This window comes from Protopterus annectens, chromosome 14.part0, assembly GCF_019279795.1.
Source record: "Protopterus annectens isolate FY-2018-M chromosome 14.part0, PAN1.0, whole genome shotgun sequence".
Lineage (NCBI taxonomy): Eukaryota > Metazoa > Chordata > Ceratodontiformes > Protopteridae > Protopterus > Protopterus annectens.
Window position 1 is genome coordinate 548,601,549 of NC_056748.1, and position 23,081 is coordinate 548,624,629.

General features: G+C 37.2%; 1 protein-coding gene across 1 annotated transcript in view; it reads right to left on the reverse strand.

Annotated features, from left to right (window-relative positions):
* The window catches only part of GAS7 (growth arrest specific 7), a 2,864,621-nt gene that overhangs the window by 2,171,146 nt on the left and 670,394 nt on the right, over positions 1-23,081 (reverse strand). The gene's annotated exons all lie outside the window — the stretch shown is intronic.

Sequence of the window (23,081 nt, forward strand, 5' to 3'; positions counted from 1 at the left end):
TCTGTAACACCAGAGACAGATAAGAACTGGGAATACTGTGCTACATTCTTCTGCAGAAAGCTTATTCCTGACTTAACAAAGAAAAGGCTTCTGTATCCAGCACTGCCAACCCCCCCCCCCATAACCGCCAGCATTTATCACAAAATGTGACTATTGTATGAAACTGCCCATTGTACTACTAACTGATCATTCTAAAAGCAGCACAGGGCATTTTTCTACTGCATATCTGTAAAAAAATGCATTTTTGATTGTTTGCCTGTTTTTCTGACATACTTATCACATCTGCATCTAGAGCATATTGCATACATACTAAGAAATCATCTTTCGTTCTTTTTTATCATATATTTCATAACTGTTTGATTTCAAGCTGCATTATTTTCCTTTGTAGCACTGCTTTACCAGCTACTACACAGTGCAGGACATCCATCATCAATATATTGGAGTACTGTAGATCAGGAAAGGTGTAAAGTTTAATAATTTGTGCAATACAATAGCAATCCATTAAAATCTTAAGGTCATTGGTGGGATGATGCGAGTATCAGACCCAGATCTACTTGCAATCCTAAGTCCGCTTCTTACTTATATTTTGATTTACCACAAGGAATTTAGAGTCATGTTAACTTTATAAACTTGCTGATCAAACTTTGGCTATGCTTAAGATCAGTGCTTTGATTCCAATCAATGTGGCAAAGGCAACATAATGTATTAAAAAGAATATGTTTTCATGTAAACAAGCAGATGGTTTCATTATAAGGACCTCTTTCACTTTGAATACTGTTACAGGAGTAATGAATAGGACATTGGTCATGTAGTGTGCACTGCTGAGCTCTTTTTTAATTTTTTAAACTGCAGTAAAATTAGTGTTTCAACACTGTTATCAGTATTCAAGAGTTTATGTTCAGTTAGAAACCAGCCCAATAAAATGCAGCTTTACTAAGTAAACAATCTACTATAATATAAATATCTTTGTTAAGAACCATCTGTAGCACTCCAATAAAATTATAAACTTGTCGAGGATACTTGCCAAGATTCATACAGCAAAATCATAAATCTGCAATTGTATCCACTTAAACACATAAGTACCAGTGCAGTAAATTAGAGAAGTGCAAAGGATTTTAAAGCAAGTGAAAACATAAAGAAGGTTGTTGAAACATATGAAAAAGGCCATGATGTCTCCCTAGCTACATGGCACAATAACAAGAAGGTTAATGTAGGTCAGTCCTGTTCATGGCTCCTTCCAGTCCTGCAGTTGCCTATGGTCTACATGGGGCCATGATTAGCACTGTGCTTTCCAAGGCCCATTGTGGTCAATGTACAAACATATCAGTTGAGAGAGCAAATCCTGAGCTTTCTTTTTATTTAGGTATCATTTATTTATTTATTTAGCATTTGTTTACCAGGAAAGTCCAACTTGGAATGAAGCGAATTTTCAGCAGAGGCCTGGGGAAAAATGCTCAAGAAGCATGTCTTTGTAATGTGGGAGGAAACCAGAGTATTTATTTATTTATTTTATTTAACATTTGTTGACCGGGCTAGTCTAACTGGATATATGTCCATTTTCAGTAGAGGCCCGGGGAGAAAAGCTCCAAAAGAACAGACAATTTAAAACAAATCAAAGGACAAGAAGAAATACATAATAGTTTACAAATGTTAACAATACAGCTAAAATAAAAGGAAAACCTCATTCTAAAAAAAAATATATATATTTTTTTTTTTTAAGAGAGTGCAAGGAAATAGGGAGGAGAGTAGTAGTGGAACAAAAAGACAAAAGGAAAGAGGAGAGAGAAATACAGAGAGGTTTGGTAAAAGTAAGGTAAGAAGGAGAAGTAAAATCTAATACTCGGAGAAAACCCACATGAACGCAGGGAGGACATGCAGACTCTGCGCAGAAGGCACTCCAGAAACCACTGCGCTGTCCAAGCTGCACCACTGCACCGTCCATATACATATATATATATATATATATATATATATATATATATATATATGCTCAACATATAAGCAATCTTCCCCTTGCATACTGAGTTAATTAACTGAACTTTTTTTGTACGATAATCTATATTTACTTTGTATAATATGTTTGATGAAAACGGGAAGGTGGAAGAGACTGCACCAAAACCAAAACAGCACCACAACCACTTCATACTTCAGAGACCTCAAAAGTCAATCAAATTTACCAAATAGTGTCAAACACTTTTATTACGCTTTCATCAACCAGACTTCTTCAGAATAAAACCAGTTAAACAATAACCCCTGCTTTTATACAACATTAATTAATGAAACAATCAACTAATTAAGAATCTAAGTGCTACGGTAACATAAATATATTCAAAAAATAAAATACACATACAAATACAAATGCATATAAAAAATTCATTAAATATTACACTTCTGTACTTTTAATCTTTTGTCTTTCAAAAACGCATTTCATATTAATATTGTCATTTAACCCAGGAGGTCAGTTGTCACACAACTTCATTTGCCGCTTTGCTTCTATTTTTTCCACTCTATGTTTATAGTTCTCCCCACTTAAATCATGTGGTACACTTTCAATGACAGAGAATAAAAACGTTTTATGGCTGGGACAGATTTGGGTATGTTTATACAAAGTACTATTGCTATCTTTGAATTGTATATTATACAAGTGTTCCTTGATACATTTTTCCAAAGTACGAGTTGTCATCCCAGCATAAAAACTGGGACAACCTGAACATATAGCAATGTACACTAATCCTGCTGTCTTACAACTATGCCTTCCTTTTAAATAAATTACCTTTTCTATATTGAGAATTAGCAGGAATTTTAGTAACCTACAAATGTTACACATACCACAGGCAAACATGCCTGTCTATTTGTGGGTATTAAACTTATCCACCACTAAGATTTTATGTTTTTCTAAAATACCTTTAAAACTCCTTGTTTTTTGATAAATGAACCGAGGTTCATTTCTCATGTTCTTCTTAAGATCCAGATTACCTTGTAACACTTTCCAATTATTTTTAATAATATCCTGAATGACTACAGAATCAACTGACATATCAAGGACACAAACTGGGCTATTGTCTACTCTATCTTCATTCTTTCTTGTACATACATCTACACCCTTTAAAACAGGCATAAAACTTGTTGGCCTTTTGTCATAAATTTCTTTGGCTACCTTATAAAGGGATTCTTCTTTATATCCCCTTCCTTTAAATAATTCTATAATGGTCACAACGAGTTGAGTATAAGCAAACTAGGAACACATGACTGACGACCGCTGGCGAAGGTAAATGAAATGCAGGCTGTGTAAAGTAGAAAAATCCACAAGTGAACCACTGAAAAAAGTCCAAACTCGTTTGTTCCACTCAGTTACGTTAAACACTAAACAGGACCAGTGTTTTTCGTCCCAGTGCTACCGGAACTTCATCAGACAAACACTTCCTGTCACCACAATGCTTAAATACTAATAGCGTACCATGTTTAATCAATTACATTAACAATTAAAAAACAATTAATATGAAACCTAGTCAAATTACTGTTTCCCTTAAAAAATTCAAACCATTCTGTTGTTACATACTAAACAATAAAAATAAAACATACTGAAACCAATTGTAAGTAGTTGTCGATGTATGTCTACATCGATTTACTTCTTTTCTACTAGAAGCCAGAAAGTTATTAATTAAATAATACAAAGCGCACAGTATTAAGTCGCATTTTGAATTGCAAATCATATGTTTTTGCACGACAATGGTGTTCTTATACTTGGTTGTAAAAACATTGTTGTTCAAAATTTATTATAAAACCAGAATTGAGGCATACATGCTTAAAGCTGGTTCCATGCAACAAACAAGTTATTCTATCTGTCTTCCGAAATTCTATAATCTCAAATAATTATTCGTTCAATGCTCATTTACCGTAATGGTTAAGCTCCGTGTTTAGAGACATGGTAAAATAAAAAACATACTTGATCTGATGTGAGAAAGTGCACAAGAAACTAGTGCCTCCGCCACTCACGGGGATACTCACTACCACTAGTGTGGCAAATTGCAAAACCCAGTTGTACAGTACTACATAAAAGGTGGGCAGATTAAATTGCCCTAGCTCAAGTGGCAAATTCCCATTGTCAAAAATATCAGGAATTGTTCCACCTACTACTTATAATAACAGGCCCCCATGTTGAAAAATGTAAATGTATTCCAGTTTATATAATAGCCTGCTTTATGTTGCAGCATGAAAAAAATGTTCGCTAAGACCTATACCGAAAAAAGACCTGTCCTATGCATGGTCCTGCAAACTCGAATCTTGATTCAATACATATATATATTCCTATTTGAATGACAGCCTACTTTGTATTGTAGCATGAAAAAAATGTTCGCTAAGACCTGTACAGAACAGTACCTGTCCTGCGCATGGTCCTGCAAACCTGGATCTTAGTTCATAGTGTGTCTAATAACAAGCACACATCACAACCAACTAAGTGTTCGCAGGGACCTGCTGAAGTCATAGCCCAACCTAAACGCGATCTTGCGTGTTGTCCAAATGAGCGTTAGTCGCGCATAAGATCTAACTGAAAAGTGTACATTATGCTCTACCAAGTTGTCAATGCTACGTAATACTAGTGTGAGTAAATTAGTCTGATGTGTAAATGGAATTTAATATAAAATGCTACATGCTCACAGCAATAGTACCCCCTGGTGCATGTTCTTAGAGCATGTTGTGATTACTGAAAATTGACAAGTTTTAAAAATTATTGTTGTTGTTATAAAACAAGCAATAATAAAATGCTATTTGTATAAATAATTAAATATAAAAAATAATGTAAAAAAATAATATAAAAAAATGTAATAATATAAAAAATCCTAGCATAGTAACACAAATGTTAAGCCAGTGTTGTTTCTGGTAGATTAATGTTTAAACAGTCAGGGTGTATTCACTTTTGAAGTTTGTTTCATCAACAGAGTGATTGACGTTAATAAACTATATTTTAAGTTTTATTTTTGTTTTCACTTTACATTTTATCTCAGTAAGTTCTTAATTTTTAAAATACATGAAATAGAACAACTTTCATTTAAGCCTGGATAGATGCACGCCATTAGCCTAATTTGCCATTTCAATTCTCTTCTCTCCAATTCTAGTTTCAATAAGATGTCATTCACCAACCCTTCATCATTGAAGTTTTGCTTAGTTTGGTTGATTACCATAAATTTGAATTTGTGGTCCGAATACTTTATACAATGCCTAGCTAGGGCATTGTCGTCCTTGTTTTTGGCAATTGCATAACAGTGTTCGTAAATCCTGTCGCGGAGTCGTCTATCGGTCTTGCCCACATAAAATGAAGGGCATTCTGTACATTGGGCCAGATAGACTACTCCTTTAGAATTGCAGTTGCAGGATGTGTTGACTTGAAAAATTTCGTCCCTAATCTTAAACCTTGCTGAGGTATCTATGTATGAACAATATTTACAATGCCCACATTTTGTCATGCCTCTTTTAAGGGGTTTGGTTTTACTTTTGGTTTCCAATAACTTTTTCAAGTTGTAGCCCCTTCTGTATGTAATAATTGGGCCATGACCAAGGGTGTGTGTTAAATCTTTGTCTAATGACAAGGAACGCCAGTACTTCCTGACTATATTGCCTATATTTGATGCCTCAATACAGTATGTAAAAGTAAATGCAGTACTAAAATTTTCCTTATTTTTAGTCTCCATATCACCAGCTTCTTGTGTTACACACATCATGGCTGTGGAGGGAATTTGCTCAAGGTTAACGTTGTTCACCAAAACAATGTTGGATTTAGTTTGGCCATTTAAGATTGGTACATAAATGCCCTTGTTTCTTTTTTCAATAACTTCCTTAAATATACCTTATAAAGGGATTCTTCTTTATATCCCCTTCCTTTAAATAATTCTATAATGGTAACAACTTCACTTAAACATGAACATAAAGAGTCCCAAGATAGGGGTCCTGTTTGGAATCCCAAAATTGCATAAGTTACAGGAAGGGAAAAACATTCCCCCTGTCTGCCTTGTTGTGTCAGCTGCAAACAATAGGAGACCATTAGAAATTAACTAGGTTCATTTAGCAAAAAACGAGGAGTTTTAAAGGTATTTTAGAAAAACATAACACCCTGGTGGTGGATAATTTTAATATTTGGTGTATTTTATTGATTTTTGAGGACTCTGAAGTAGCCAGTGGTTGTGGTAGTGTTTTGGTTTTGGTACTTTGTATAATACTTAACTCTCTCAGATTCTGTAACATTTTTATCCATTGTTCCTTAATATCTTCAATAGGACCAAAAGTAATTCCCAGTACTGAAATTCTACCTATCCCAGATTAATACCTTTTATCATTTCTTCATTTCCAAATCCTTTAATTTTATTACTATTTAAAGTGTCTATATCACGTTATCGAAATCTTACTACATCGAATCACTAAAGATCGACCTCTAGTGATCGATGTAGTAAAACATCGAATAACGCTTAAAAAACAAACAAAAATAAAAACTAACTAGCATAGGCAAGGGGGCAAGCCCCCTTGCACCCCCCCCCACTTAAATATTCCAACTCCGAGACTGCACTACATTGAGGTAAATGGAAATCTCCCCCTATGGAGATTTCTGTTTACCTGCACGATGGTTTGCACTTTCAATGTTGTGATGCTGACAATATCAGCTTCGATATTGTCGGCTTTTGACATCGTGAAGTAGACCCCTATTTCAACACATTCCTAAACTTTACGGTCATTTGTTCTAACAATTACTTGTTCCATCATTTTACTATTCTTAGCTACTAAAATCATATCATCTGTGTACATACGTTCATAGGTTGGTACAAGGCTATCGGCCCTAGGGCCTATGCAAGCCTAGCCATAACAATTCCCTGGATATTTCTTCCCACAATATTTACTTCTCTAGACCCCTGTCTAGCAGGGTGACTGACATGATCCCTGGGGTGAATTTCTTATCTCCCATCCAATCATCAAGGTTCCTTTTAAAGAGGGCCAATGAGGCGCTTTGCTTGACATGTATGGGCAGTCTATTCCAGAGTATGGGGAGTCTCTGGGTCAGGAACGTATCCCTCCAGCATGTTTTGTTCATTGTGATGACAAGGTTTAGATCCCTGGAGCATGTGGCTCTGAGGGATTGGGATTTCTTTAAGTGGCGCATGTCCAACAGCTCAGGGATTGACATGGCCTTGTATGTTAAGCAGAGATCGCCTCTGAGTAGACGATATGCCACAGAGTATCGCTGGAGTTTTTTTAGACGGTCAGTATATGGCATCTGCTTTAGGCCTGTGATTCTTTTAGTGAGGTATTTCTTTGGCCTTTCCAGCTGTTGCAGATGTCTTCTGAGGTACATACTAAATGGGGCATTATACTCTATAATAGGTCTAATGAGGTATGAGTGCAGTGGGACAATGACCTCCTTTTTTTCTGGATGAAAAGCCCTTAGTGATGAGGTGTGTCACATAGAAGGATTTCCTGACTGTTGTGGCAATGTGGTTATCGAAAGTGAGACCACTGTCCACCTGTGTCCCTAAGTCTGTCATCACACTTTCAATGTTTAGTGTCCTGCCACCTATGTGGTAATTCATGTGTACATGCTTTTTTCCAAAGGGGATAACTATACATTTCTTGGCATTAAGCTTGAGCCCATGGCTCTGGCACCAGGCATCTGTTTCTGTAAGGCCCTTTTGTAGAATATCCACATCATTTGGAGATTCAATAATGGCTCCCAGTTTGCAGTCATTTGCAAACTTTGTTAGCGAGAGTCCCTTAGTGTTGGCCTGTACTTCAGAGAAGTAGATGCCAAACAAGACTGGTCTCAGGACTGAACTCTGAGGTACTCCACTTGTCACTTGTCTGGAGCTGGATTTGGAGTCGGCTACTTTTACAGTCTGGGTTCTGTCAGTAAGCCAGTTGGAAACTCATCGAGTGATGTAGGGATTTATGCCCAGCTTAGTAAGTTTATCTATGAGTCCAGAGTGGGGGATGGTGTCAAAGGCCTTGGCGAGGTCCAGATAGGCTGTGTAGACCACCTTACCCTCGTCCACAGCTCTGGAGGCTGATTCAAGTCAATCAGATTTAGGAGACAAGATCGGCTCTTCACAAACCCAAACTAGGTGGGGCCTGGTGTTTGAAGGTTGCCAATGTCTTTGTTTACAAGTTCCATGATAATGTGTTCCATGCCCTTGCAGATCAGGCTTGTCAGACTGATGGGACGGTAGTTCCCAGGATCCAAGGTGGATCCTCCCTTGTGGAGCAGGATAACTGTAGCTGTGCACCACTCAGTGGGCATGAAGCCTGAGGTGAGGCTATGATTAAACATGACACTTAGGTGAGGTGCCAGTTCATTTTGTAGTTCATGTAGTACACAGCCTGGGATGTCATCTGGTCCCATGGATGCTATATTAGTTGCTTTGGAGACTGTGGTTTCTACCTGTGTGGCCGTGATTATCGGAATTTGGCAATCTTTTGGTATTGAGATGGGCCCTTTAGGGGGAGAGAGGGGGGGGTGAAGTTGGCACTAAATCGATCTGCCAGGATATTGGCAATATCCTTGGGATCAGTATATTTAATGCCATTCTGTTGTAGCTCAGAGCAGATCTGAGCATTGCCATTTAGATTATTGACATAACTACAGAATGCCTTGTGGTTGTCTTTGGAATCTTTGGCAATGTTAGTATCGTAACTAGCTTTTGAGGATTTTATGAGGGATCTCAGCTTCTTACCGAGGCTTGTGAGGTAGTTTTTTGTATCCTGGGATTTTCCTCTTTTCTGCAACAGTTTCTTCCTTCTGTTGTATAGTTTGTTTATAGCAGGGGACCAACTGATTGGCTTCCTTTTTTTGGAGAAGAGCATCTTGGTTCTATTTGGGATGGCACGATTCATGCACGAGTGGATGTGCTCGTACAGTGCCTTAGTGTAGGATTCTGCAGTCGAACTTCCAGATCCCATCTACGTGGGTGTTGTGAAGTTTGTCACTTCTGACTTCAGTAGCATGAAGTTGGCTTTGGAGAAGTTTTTTAAGGAGGTTTCCTTACTGGGGGGTGGGGGTGGGATGTCGATGTCAAAGGTGATTTGCTTATGGTCAGACCTGACCAATGAGTGGGTGACCACTGGTGTGGAGCATCTATCTCCCATGTTGGTAATGACCAGGTCTAGGATATTATAGTCCCTGGTGGGACAATGGATTAGTTGATCCAGGGCGTTGGAATTTATGAATTCCAAGAACCGTTGGGAAAAGGAGTTGGTACCCGAGTAGTTTTCCCAATTAATGACAGGGTAGTTGAAATCACCCAGTATTAGGGTGTTTGGTTGTTTCTTAATATTTTCCAGTATGTTTAGAAAGGTGTAGTGAGAATCTTGGGGCATGGTGGGGGATCTGTTGAAAGCTGCAATTTGGATTGCAGTCTTACCTTAGTTAGTTGCAACTGGAGAATTTCAGATGCACTGTGTTGGGCAACTAGCCTGGAGGTGTGAATATCCTTGGTGAATATGGACACTCCTCCACCTTTAGTGTTTCGGTCTTGGTTTTGTGGCCGAAAAGTTTGGTAAGAATTGTAGCCTGGTACTCTGGAGCCTTGAACCAGGTCTCAGTTACTGCACAGATATTGAGGTTCTTCATTTTTAGGAGTGCCTCGAGAGAGGGCATTTTGAGGTTTAGATTTCTAGCATTGAGTAGCATTACCTTCAGATTTTGCATGCTTGTATCTGTTATGGTGGTGGTTTTATCCTTTGAACCCTGCCTAAAAAAGGCACTATAGGGGTGGCAAGAGCTTTAGCTAGTAACCTGAATCCCAGGGGTGACAGGTGCAGACCATCTCTGGCAAAGCATCATGGTTTGTTGATCATGTCCTCCCAGGCAGACAAATACTGGATCCCCTTTGAATGACACCAGAAGCTTAGCCAATTGTTGAAGTCAATCATTTTGTCCTTATACTGTGGTATCACTTTGGGCGAAGGCAGGATGCTACTCAGGGCTAGGGTCATACCTGCCTGGGTCACATGATCCAAGAGCTCTTTCATGTCTCTCTTCATGTAGTCCAGGGAGGTACGTCTCAAGTCATTCACTCCAGCATGGACAATGACAGAGTAGTATTTGTACTTGTTGTGGAGTGAGTTGAATGCATGTGTTATGTGGCGGATCCTGGCACCCAACAGGCCGTTGACTATAATTTTCTCCTTGTTCAGCCTGGTGAGTGAGACATCAGTGTGCCTGACTATAGAGTCACCTATGACTAAAGTGTTGGGTACATTGTCTTGCCTTAGGGGCTGTTGATGGGTGGCACACTGGTGTTGTGAGCTATGTGTCACTTTGGTTGTGACTGGTGTTTGTTTGCATTTCGGCTTCGGAGGTCTTTGTTGCTTGGGCAGGTTAATGTTAAGGGCCTCCGCATATGTGGGTTTAGTGTTGCTATGTGTGGGTGTTGATGGTGTGGGTTTTGAAGGGCTATGAGTTGTTTGAGGTGTAATGCAGGTGTTAACCTTCTCTTGACTGTCTAGCACAATCTTGGCCGGAGAGAGCTTTGCTTCCAGTTTCACTATGTAAGTGCATCTCTCGCAGGTTGTAGTGTTGGGTGGTAGAAGGAGAGGATTGTCTGTGTACATGAGGCAGTTGCCGCACTGCCCCAGTATGCCCAGATTCACCAGGTGGACAGGAGAAATCACCAGAAGCTGACCATTGGACATGCCTGTTTAGGTGCTTTTTTGTAAAGTTTAAGAGCTGTTTTCCCTTACCTTCGCAAGGTACTTTGCAGTTATAGGCTGTTTAGTGCCCATGATTAATTTCTCCTTATTGACAAGGAGAGCTGAGTGCTTGAATCAGTTTCAGGCTTCCTAGTGCTTTCCAGCAGGTTCTAGAGCAAGTGCTACTTACAGGGGTTCAGATTTTAGTGCTACTACTGAGAAATCCAGACATAATAACTGGATATTCAATATTTTCATTTTGTATAAACCTTGCCTGTATCATATCTTTGTTTATTCTTGTCACTATACAATTTATAGCAATAGCAAATAAAACACTACTCAGAGGACATCCTTGTTTCAATCCTCTGTTCATCTTTATTTCCTCAATTAACCACCCTTTTACCAAGACTTTAACATTACTGTTTTTATATACTGACTGAATAAATTTCTGTATTTCCTACTCATATATATATATATATATATATATATATATATATATATATATATATTTATTTATTTTTTAATTCTCCATCATACTTTGTGATTTACTTTATCAAAAGCCTTATTTATACCTCCTAATAAAATTTTCCCTATGTTTTCTTGCCTTATATCAACCACTATTTCCTTAACTATCATTAATATCTCCTGGTGCTTCTATCCCTTTAATTCCATATACACCATCCTCAAACACCTTATTTATGTTATTTTCCAATTGTATTCGTAAAATCTTCATAAATGTCTTGTAATCCATATTATTTAAAACCACCAGTCTCCAATTTATCCCCCCTTTCTCCTTTTCTTCTATACAAATTTCATTACTCCATCACATGTTTCAACATATATCAACAATAAAACATGAACAAATGTGAATAAAACTTAGCAAGGAATACTTCAAAAGACATAAATTAATCCTGAAAACAGCACTGACATTTAGGAACAAAATCCAAGCTATAAACCAATTTTCTCTTCCTGTCGTAACTTACAGTTTTGGATTGAGTGACTGGCCTCAAAATATGTTGGATAGGTTAGATAGGAAAACAAGAAGGATGCTTCATGCTCACCAAATGATTTATAAAAATCAGTGTATACCAAGATTATATATTCCCCATTCTGAAGAAGGGATGGGCCTCCTTGAAATTAATTATATGTACAGATCTGCAGTCAAGGGACTCCACACTTATCTGCTGACCTCACAAGACCCAAATGTAGTGAATGTTTTGAATCATGAGGAGAATAAATCTAAGATGACTTCTCTGCTTAATCTAGCAGAAGCTTATCGGTGTCAAGCAGGAATGGAAATCAAACCAGAAGTAGATAAAAATCAGGCAGAAAATGAATGTGCCAGAAAACAAAAGAAAGAATATATGGTGAAGGATCAGATGAGAAGGCAAGAAATGTGGAAAAAGCATAAATATAGTTGCAAGTATAGAAAACTTCTGGAAGAACCTCATGTTGATCAGGAACAAACACAGGAATGGTAAAGGAAAGGTAAATTCAAACCAAGAGATGAAAGGTTAATATCTACAGCCCAAGGTAGTGGCCTGCATACACGTTGGTTTATAAAGTCCATTGAACATGTGGGAGAACCAGACAAATGCTGGTTTTGTAAAACCAATTAGAAACAGTTACACACCTCATTGCTGGTTGCAAAATACTAATGGCAGAAGGACTTTATACTGAAAGGCATAATAATGTGGGAGACTGTTGCACTGGGGATTGTGCAAACATTCTGGCAATGAAGTGGCCGAAAAACACTGGAAACATGAGCCACAATGCATCACAGAAAATTAAGAAGTCTACATCACATGGGGTCATCCATTACCAGCAGTTCAAAAGACAGATGCTAAAAAAAACAGATATAGTGGTCCAAGAAAAGAAGACAAGAGTAGCATTGATCATTGAAATCGCCACACCCAGTGACTACAGTGTCCTGCATACAGAGAGATACAAAGTCATAAAATATCAGGATCTGCAGACAGAATCGATAATAATGTAAAGAAAGATACCCAGACAGCTCCAATAGTAGTAGGAGCAATGGGTCTTATAAAAAAGAATTTACAATCATATTTAGATATGTTACCAATATATGTAAATCCATCCGAACTGCAGAAGGAGTCATTACTGGGAACATTGCGAATGCTGTGAAGAGCACTTCTAGCTGACATCAAAGACTGAAACAATACTCATTTCATGAACTTAAATCGTACTTTGACTTAGGAATGGGGTCCATTCCTACCATGGTATTAGATACCCAAAAGACTTGGAGAAATTAAAAAAAACACAAACTACAAAGTAGTCAATCTAAGATCTGTTATTTCCTCTTTGAATTTTATAACCTTAAAGCTCCATACCTCGTAATTTATTTCATAACTTTTTATTTTCCTTAGATCACAATTAAAATACCCTACTATTATAATATTCATATTGACAATTAAATAATCAAATATTTCTTTAAATAACTTTTCCTTTTCTTATAAGGTACATGTGCATAAATTGCAATAATCCTATAAACTTTCTCATCTAAAATCTACTACAGTTAGCCTTCCCAATCTAATTAAAGTAGCATCTAATTTAGAAATACCTCTACTATATAATGCCACAACATTTGAGCAAGTTTCATTTCCTGAATTCCATATTACCTCACTTCCACAAATTCTGTTTGTACTCTCTCATTTTTCTTACCCCTAACATCCTCTAATACAGTTATGTCTACCTCACAAGTATTACTCCATTCCAAAATATCAATTCTCCTAACCAAACTTTTAATTCTATTAACACTGATACAGTCCAAGATTATTCATCTCTCGTTTTCTTCATCTAAATGAAATTGTTTACTACTCTACCCATTTCCTTTTTTTACAATTTCATACGTGAATCCTGTATATTATATTTCTGTGTTTTACTCTCCTTCCTATAGATTTTTTTTTCTTTTTTATAACATTCCAATCAATTTCCTTATCATCACTTACATCCAGTTCTAATTCAGGCTCACCCTCTTTTAATTCATTCACTTTTATATCTTGTGTTTAATTCATTTACTTAAATATCTTGTGTTTCCTTTGACATTTTCAGAATGTCTTCTTTTGATTTCTATCATGTAAGTTTAATTCCTTACTTTCTTCTTAATTTTCTTTTCTGCACTAATTTCTTTGTCACTCTCTTTCCTTAAATTTTCTATTTTTCCACATTTATTGCCATTATATCTTTCCGCATCATGACCAAAAGTCCCACACACGTAATATTTTTTTTCACAATTACAGACACGATGTTCCATCTTCCCACAACAAAAGAAGGTTTTTGATTGACCCCAATATTGAATCACTGCTCTATTTCCATGCACATTTAGGATACATGGAATATGAACCGTTATCATTTTCTATATTCAAAATAACATTGCATTCCCAAGCCTCAATCCATTAACCTCTATTATAACACATTTTCACAATACTTTTAACTTCAAAACAATATTTTAACAGTTTTTTACAGTCTCCTTATCAGTCTCTATACAGAATTGTATATTTACTTTCTTTTGAGTCTCTTGAAAATACTCTTAGATCACATATTTATTCCAAGGAAACATGTATTTTAGGTTTCTTTCAAACCTTCCCCAAAAAAGCCTCTAAACGCATAGCTGTTTCAAAAAATAAGTTACAATATGTCTCATTTTTAATCAAAATAAAAGCTCTTACCTCTTGAGCTTTAGTACACAAAGGTAGCACAAGTGTGTGTCCGACCTGATAGCTGGGCACTGTTTTTCTCTCTTTGCCCATTCTACATACTACAAACGTCTGCCGCTCCACATTCGCAGTCTTCCGTTCCTTTTCCTTCTCTTTTGTTCTCCTTCTCACGGCATCCACAAACAAAATCTTCATGCTGCTTTCTTCTTCCTTTCTGATCTGCTCCATCGCCTCTCCCCACGATAATTCATTCCCACTCTCTGGGTCTTTTCCATCGATTAACTGCTTACATAAATCATGCTGCAGCTCTCCCAGCTGGCAGGTTGTAACTGCAATCCCCTCTGATTGTTGTTCCTCTGCTCCCAGTGTTTCAAACGTTTTTGCTTGAAGCGCTTCCTCCAGATTGGTGCATAACACCAGCACATGATTCTCCTCTTCTCCGGCATTCGCCTCAACCTCCGTAACACTCTCTTCCATGCTTTGCGATGCTCTCCCAACCACCACTGTGCAGTGAATGGAGATTATACATGTAAAAGCTTGATGGCCATATGGACCACAGGTGTTATAGCACAGGGGAAGTTCCTACATGCCCTGGCCAAATTTTTCCTAGTAGTCTAAATACCACAGTGAATCTCCCTGAAAGAGGGCTACTAGCCTAGTGGGATTAACCTGGTCAACAAAGAATAAATAAATAAATTATATGATATGTAGCATGCATTTGTACAGGAATTGGCCACACACTGTCTGGCATAGCTTGGTAGTGATTCACAGCTTCATGCTGGGCTATGGAGCAGTGAATACAAATGCACAACAGATGATACATGTAAATGAGCACATAATGACATGCAAATGATACTAGAGAAATACAGCCACAATGAGGCAAGTGTATACTAGGCAAACAGAGTTGTGACTAATAGTCACATGTAAGAGGAAATTACGTACAAGTACCTTCCTGAAAATAAAAGAACAAACCACAGCAAAGGGTATGAACAGCACATAATGAAAATGCTAGGAATAGTAGCATTGTTAGCATTTTAGTTTCTTGTCAGTATATGGGAGACGGCATCCAGCACAAAGGAAACTTTTTCTTCAGTAAATTGCATACCGTCATTTCACCCATGAGGCAACATCTGATCACTTTAGAGTGGCTTAACTTCAAAAGTAGCTCACACTTTAATGGTATCATACAGCTACTGTATGCTCTCCTACATCTTCAGCCAACACTTACAATGCTCTATTTCCTCTCTTGTGTCCTTCCATAATATTCTCATCTCTCTAATACTAATCACCTCTCTCTCCATGTCATTAATTTACCCTCCTGCACATTACACCTTCCCATCTCATTCTATTACTCAGACTATTTGGCATCACAGTACTCTATTATTTCTTATCTCCATATATTATTAGAATTATTGTCATCATTTTAATAAGTATATATTACTTTATCTGACATTAGCTGCTCTTCAGCAATGTGTCTTGCTACTTGCAGTACATATTTTACTCTTGATCACAATTTCTCCTAGCAGTTTTTGGTGTGGGGGCTCTTATCCCCTTGTACATAAGGTACACTCCAATCTACTGTAAAGAGTTTTATCTGCTGTGGTATTTTCCTACCTTGTATTTAATTACTTCTTAGCTATTGTAAAATGTTTTCATGTGTGTTTGTGGAGTCTTTCTCCCCAAATCATTGTAAAATATTTAATCTATTGTGGGACTTTTCTCCCCTTGTATATAATTAGTCATCACTATTGTTTAAATGTTTTTCAATCTGTTGTGAAGCTTTCATCCCTGGGCTTATACTGAAAATGGGCCATTGGCTCAGTCAGACTTTCCCGATTACCAAAAGACAAATAAATAGATACATAAATATGGGCACTGTTCAGGCCTTTTCTGACATTTGATATCCACACATAGAATTAATAGGAGTGTGTGCCCTTCCCAAAACCTGTGGAGGCCAAGGCTATGACTATTCCAGCTAAAGGAATGTTTTAGAATCAGATTGGGCATGACAGTATTTCATAGATCTTCACAATCTAACAATCAACACGTTCTTTGATACAGTACTTCTACATATACAGTTTTGATTACCGGGAAAGTCCAACTGGGTAGGAGCACATTTTCAGTCAAAGCCCAGGCAGAAAAGATACCCAAAGAGAACTCAAAGACCAATTCCAGTATAACATTGCACACACACAAACTTGTAATATCATACACCATGTGTTCAGTCTATTCAAAACCCACTTCTGCGGCCTTGGCGCTTCTCGGGAGACATTCCAGCATGACCTCCTCACTACAGCCTACAGGATGTTCCTAACATGGTGTAAGTTGCATGATGACCTAGGGAGAAGATAGGCTTGACAGCCTCAGGTACTGGTACAGTCTCAATGTGCACACACCAGACCTGCGTAGCAGGTACAGCAACAGTGCCACATGATGAAGGTGACACTGTCTGTTGGAAAAACAACACTTTATTTAAATTTAAACAATGAGGTAGTCCCTTTTGTATGCAATGTTACTATACCAACTAAAGCAACCCCTACCAGGCCCACAATCTGACAAGTATAGCAAAGTCCATCCATGCTGCCTAATGACATGCATCGGTCATTAGCAGTAACATTGACTTATATGATTTTATCAGCCTTGTTCTGTCATCTCTTTTTTAATTTTAATAATGTATGTACTACAAAGCAATTGACATAATACACTGGCAGCTAATTCTTTTTATTTTACTGTAGGTTATTGTCTCTGTTTTAAAAAGTGAGGAGGACAGACATGTATGCTTGCCTGTAGGAGGAGGAGTGAAACATTCTCCGCTGTTCCTGTAAATCTCAAATGAAAATGTTTGGTACGCATAAGCCCAAAGCCTACATCCTAGTTTATTGTCCCACTTCATATTGCATTCTATTGCAGAATAGCTGGGAAATGCATGCATAGATTCAAATGGTTGCTCACATCTATGGTCAGAACTGACAGCTACAGACATTTTGTGCATGTGTTGAGAGCAAAAGCTCTCCCCAGATATGGCAATGTTATATATGTGCCAGGATCCAGTAAAAATATTTTCCAAATAAAAAGCGTAATGAAAGAAGAGTTATAAGAACCAATATAGCAAATAATTACATTAAAACCCACAAACAATACTTGGTATTTCTAACTGCATATGTTTTTACATGTGAGCAGACAAGTGGGATTAAGAAACAGATTCCTTTAGGTTGTTTTGTTTTTACTTATGGTAGTTTTATTAATATGAGATGATTAATGTGTATCACTGACTGAGTGAAAGTAACAGCAATGCTTCTGTTTGATGACTTCTGCCACCCAAGGATCATACAAACTTTATATACAGCTATGTTAATTGTCAACATAATCTCAGCCTTTCAGAATGCTAACAGTCAATAAGGCTGCAGCAGTTCACTCTCTCACATAAAACAAACAAAAAAATAGAATAATTTCAAAACACACAAAAGGCCAGTCAAAGGATCCAAATAAGATACTTTCTTTAAAAATTCAAACAGATAAGCACTTTCATCTCTAAAAGGCAAGACTTTATCATGCAAAATCAAAAACAAGCTAATTAAATAAATACTCTTAGCTGATCCCCATAATTAACCAACAATCAATCAGTTCTACACAACTGTGAACGGTCAGCAACCCCTTGAAAAATCTTAATATCTAACAGGGTTCCTTTTTAATCCAGCTTTAAAGGTGCAGTATTCATTTAATCCTGGAAACATTCATGATTTCAACAAAATCTGGCAACTTACTTTTATTATCACCACAGCCTTCAAAACTCTGTCTCAAACAGAATATATAAAATGCATAAAATAGACATTTATAAAAATATGTACAATTGGATGTTTAAAAAGCGCATTCTTTGTATACTTTCTTACGGTGCATAACAGTGCTTTTAGATCTGTTTATTAAGATATCTAGAAGAAGTGCAACATATATGGAATGTGTAGCAAGAGGTGTAATTTATAATTTATGCTTTTCAGCAAACAATTACCTAACTGGTAGCCTTACAGCTTTTCTTTGTGATATATCACATTAAAGTGAGGTGCACTGGGAAGAAACTTACTATCTACACATTTATTTCAAATAAAAGTTGTCCTAACTTTGTTTTCATTTTGCAACTTAACATCAGAATAATTTTCCAAAAAAAAAAAAAAAATATATATATATATATATATATATATATATATATATATATATATATATATGTGAGTACACACACACACACACACACACACACACACATACACACACACACACACACACACACACACAGATATATATATAGATGGGTCTACTTCAAAATTTCGAAGTTTCAAAACTTTGAAATTTCAAAATTTAGAAGTAGACCCACACATATACATATATATATATATATATATATATATATATATATATATATATATATATATATAGATAGATAGATATATATGGTTTACCATCATAAGGCCGAGCGCACATTGCTCATCCATGCATAGGAGCAAATTCTCTCAGCAAATCCCGTAATGCCGAATGGTTAGAATGTCATAAAAACACCAAAATCGACATTTTTGACCGCTCTACAACCAAAGACGAGTGCTAACATGGGTCAAAAAGGGGACAGGATTTTGTGATTCGCAACATTTCCATTTGCAATTTGGGATGTTGCTGCACTCCTTTCGGACACACTCGCTTGACCATGCACAGGTCGACCTTATGATGGTAAACCTATATATATATATATATGGTTCTACCTGACATAGTCGAAACCACACAACACCGACAACCACATCACCGACACCACATATTCGACAGTCCATAAACACGAAACCACACATAACCGACAACGAAATAACCGACGGTACACAAACACGAAACCCCATACAAAACAAAACACATCCCCATTCCACAAACCACACACACAACACAAGCACACCAAAATCCTTACAAGCCCACACTAAACCTTACCCTAACCCTAAGGTCCGTCACTATCGCACACTTACCTACCCGCTCCCTAACCCTAACTCACTTAACCCGCCCCTATCGCTCCCTAACCCTAACTCACTTAACCCACCCCTATCGCTCCCTAACCCTAACTCACTTATCCCACCCCTATCGCTCCCTAACCCTAACTCACTTAACCCACCCCTATCGCTCCCTAACCCTAACTCACTTAACCCACCCCTATCCCCACAGACCGTCAATCTCCACACTTACCTGCCTCGCACCCTAACGTCCGTCACTACCGCATACTCACACAGCCTTTCCCCATGTCGGCATCCTCGGCGTTGGTGTTGTCATCCGTCGTGTCGGTCTTCTGCATTGTCGATGTTCTGCAACCCGCGATTCGCGTCGGTCTTCTTCGTTTTCGGTCTTCTGGAGCTCCGAATTCCGCTGTCGGTCTTCTGCGCTGTCGACGAAGTCAGGTAGAACCATATATATATATATATATATATATATATATATATAAAGTGTGGAATCCATTCTACTCAAAAACAAGGAGCAGTCCCCAGCCTTTCTTTTAGTACATATCAGCAATGTGAATTTTCCAATCTGATTGTTTTAATAGACCTGGAATCAAGACAAAATGTTAAAGTAAAACCCATTGTTTTACAAACACTTGCTCATACTCTTGTCAATCATGTCCATGTCAAAAGTCCATAATAAGAGTTTATAAACAATGCTCCTACCTGCTAAGACTAAAGTCATAATTTCATTTATTAACTGCAAGCAGTACTTGCATGCCATAAACATGTTGGTTAATTTATTTAACTAATAAGTGAAGGAACTGCCATCTCATGTTTGTGAATATGTGTTGCTGACCGAGTGAAACTAACTTACATATTTATGTTTGGTGATTACTTCTGCCATTCTCGGACTCTAGTGACTGCATTGTGAAGTATGCTAACTGTCAAGACAACTTAAAGTTCTCAGAATGCTGACAGAAAATAAGATTGCATCAATTCACATTCTGCCATGCTTGTAATTATCAAACCATAATTCCACATCCACACTAAGAATGTCTTTCCACCTGACAGATTAAGACACCTTTCTGTTACTTCACAAAATTTCTGCTGAAGGGGAAGACTTAAAAAGTAAAAAATACAAAGTAATAAGTAATGCGCATTGAGTAGTCATGTAGCTGAAACACTGACATGTCCTTAAGGGGTCATCTGCATTCATCCCGTGGGCCTCCACTACAGGAGATTTAAGGTATTATACAGTGAAGACCCTAGCTTGACTGGGTCTTTCTTGCAGTTTTTCCTGGATGGTTTGTCTGTGTTACCTTTTTACCCTTTGGTTTGGATGTTATTTAGGATATTTTGCTGGTACTCTAATGTTTATGAATACAAAGCTTGATTTTAAGCTCTCATTTTTTTAATTGTACAGCCAAACAGTTCCCATATGCTGTTCTAATAAGGTTAAAAAGGCTGAAAGATGCATGTCTATGACTAGTGGGGTTTCACTTTATTGGCTTGAATGTACCCATAAAGACTTAAAAAGTCATGGGCATTTAGAAGCCACATAGCAAAAACACTGTTATGTCCTTAGTGGATCACTTGTATATAACCCATGGGCCTCCACTACAAAACGTTTAAGATATGACACCTTATAGACCCTAGCTTGGCTGGGTCTTACTGGAAGTTTCTACTTTGTTTACTGATAGATTTATGAATTTAACATACTGGCCAAAAACTTTGGCAATTTTGCACCTGCAACTGAGATGCGTTTAACCTAAGAGTAGAACACTACCCTAGTATTGATGATTTGAACAGTACCATATTGTTGATGATTTGAACTGTACCCTAGTATTGATTATTTGAACAGTACCATATTGTTGATGATTTGAACAGTACCCTAGTATTGATGATATGAGCAGTACTACATTGTTGATGATTTGAACAGTACCCTTGTATTGATGATTTGAACAGTACCCTAGTATTGACGAATAGAACAGTACACTATTGTTGATTATTTGAACAGTACCATATTGTTGATGATTTGAACAGTACCCTAGTATTGATGATATGAGCAGTACCACATTGTTGATGATTTGAACAGTACCCTTGTATTGATGATTTGAACAGTACCCTAGTATTGACGAATAGAACAGTACACTATTGTTGATTATTTGAACAGTACCATATTGCTGATGATTTGAACAGTACCCTAGTATTGATGATTTGAACAGTACCCTAGTATTGATGAATTGAACAGTACCATATTGTTGATGATTTGAACAGTACCATATTGCTGATTATTTGAACAGTACCCTACTATTGATGATTTGAACAGTACCATATTGTTGATGATTTGAACAGTACCCTAGTATTGATGATTTGAGAAGTACCTTAGTATTGATGATTTCTCAGTGACCATGTATGTCATTCACTGCTTGAGCTCTTATACTATTAAAGGAGTTACTTGCAAAAACTGGACTATAACTTTGGGCAATGAGGAGTTGTACAAAGCAGTAATACCAAAATCCAATTTTGCATATTAAAGGGATGCTTAAAGGACTATTTCGAATGCACTGAAAAGTCCATTGTTTCAACTTCTATGAAGAAACCCAAAAAGGCATATTCTTGTTGTTCTTTAAACCACTGCATAAACGTGATGCATTGAGTATCTGATTGCAGATGGGTGCTTGCACGAACAGTCATTTCCTGAAAGGAGTCCCTGGTAAGTCCACTTATAGTCTAGTGATACCTTGCATGCCTGTCACAAAAGATCCATTTAATATTCAGACTGAAAACTAATCCTGGCTCATTTTCTCCTACATACCTCTTTTCATACCCTGCTCCCAGAAAATGTGAGTACATTCAAATAACTCCACATTTATCAACTAGAGACGACTTGAATCAGAATATCCCTGACATCACATATTCCAAAGTTTTACATCAGTCAGTACAGAGTTGTACACCATAGAAGTCCACTGCTCGCAGGCAAATACTCACCTATATTTCCATTTCTATAGTCCAATGGCAACCATATTGCACCAATACTCCAGATAGTTATATATCCTTGCAAGACTTATAGATCTGCTTCTATATGAAGAACAGTATGTTCACAGATTTAAAAACTACACTGAAAGACTTTTGGTTTATATACTGTGATTATATTCTCCTATTATAACATTATTACAGTCAGTATTTTGAACAGTCCCATGTGCAGTAACATTAAAACACAACTATACTCAACAGGAAATAAGTTAAAGGCACAGTTTGAATTAACGGATTTTATGCTGTGCATTTCACTTCCCTTACCCTGTGCAATAAAGTTATCCAGAAATCTCACTACACGCTACAAGCTACAAGCATATGCATGCATATCAAATGTATGGTTAAGGGCGCTTCTCCCCTTTAGCAGTACTTGATTAAAAAGCATACCAAAGGCCAGCCAACATTTACAATTTCTCATCACATTTACCACTTTATAATAATTCTACTTCAGTTTATTACATTCTTTGATAACATCATACTTGGTCTCATATAACATTTCATGTGTTATAAGATGAATGTTATCTGTTTTTGTCAATATTCTGAAATGCCCAATAAAAAACATAGTTCCACAAAATATTTCCCCTCACTGCTTAATTCCTGGCCAACAAACTAGTGCTTTCAAAGATAAACTAAAAAGGTGGACTCAAAGGAATGGGAAGAATACACTCAAACAGTCCTTTATTTAACTGCCATACATTCACCTTCTGTAATATTTTACCTAAAATGTGTCTGGAAATTGTGA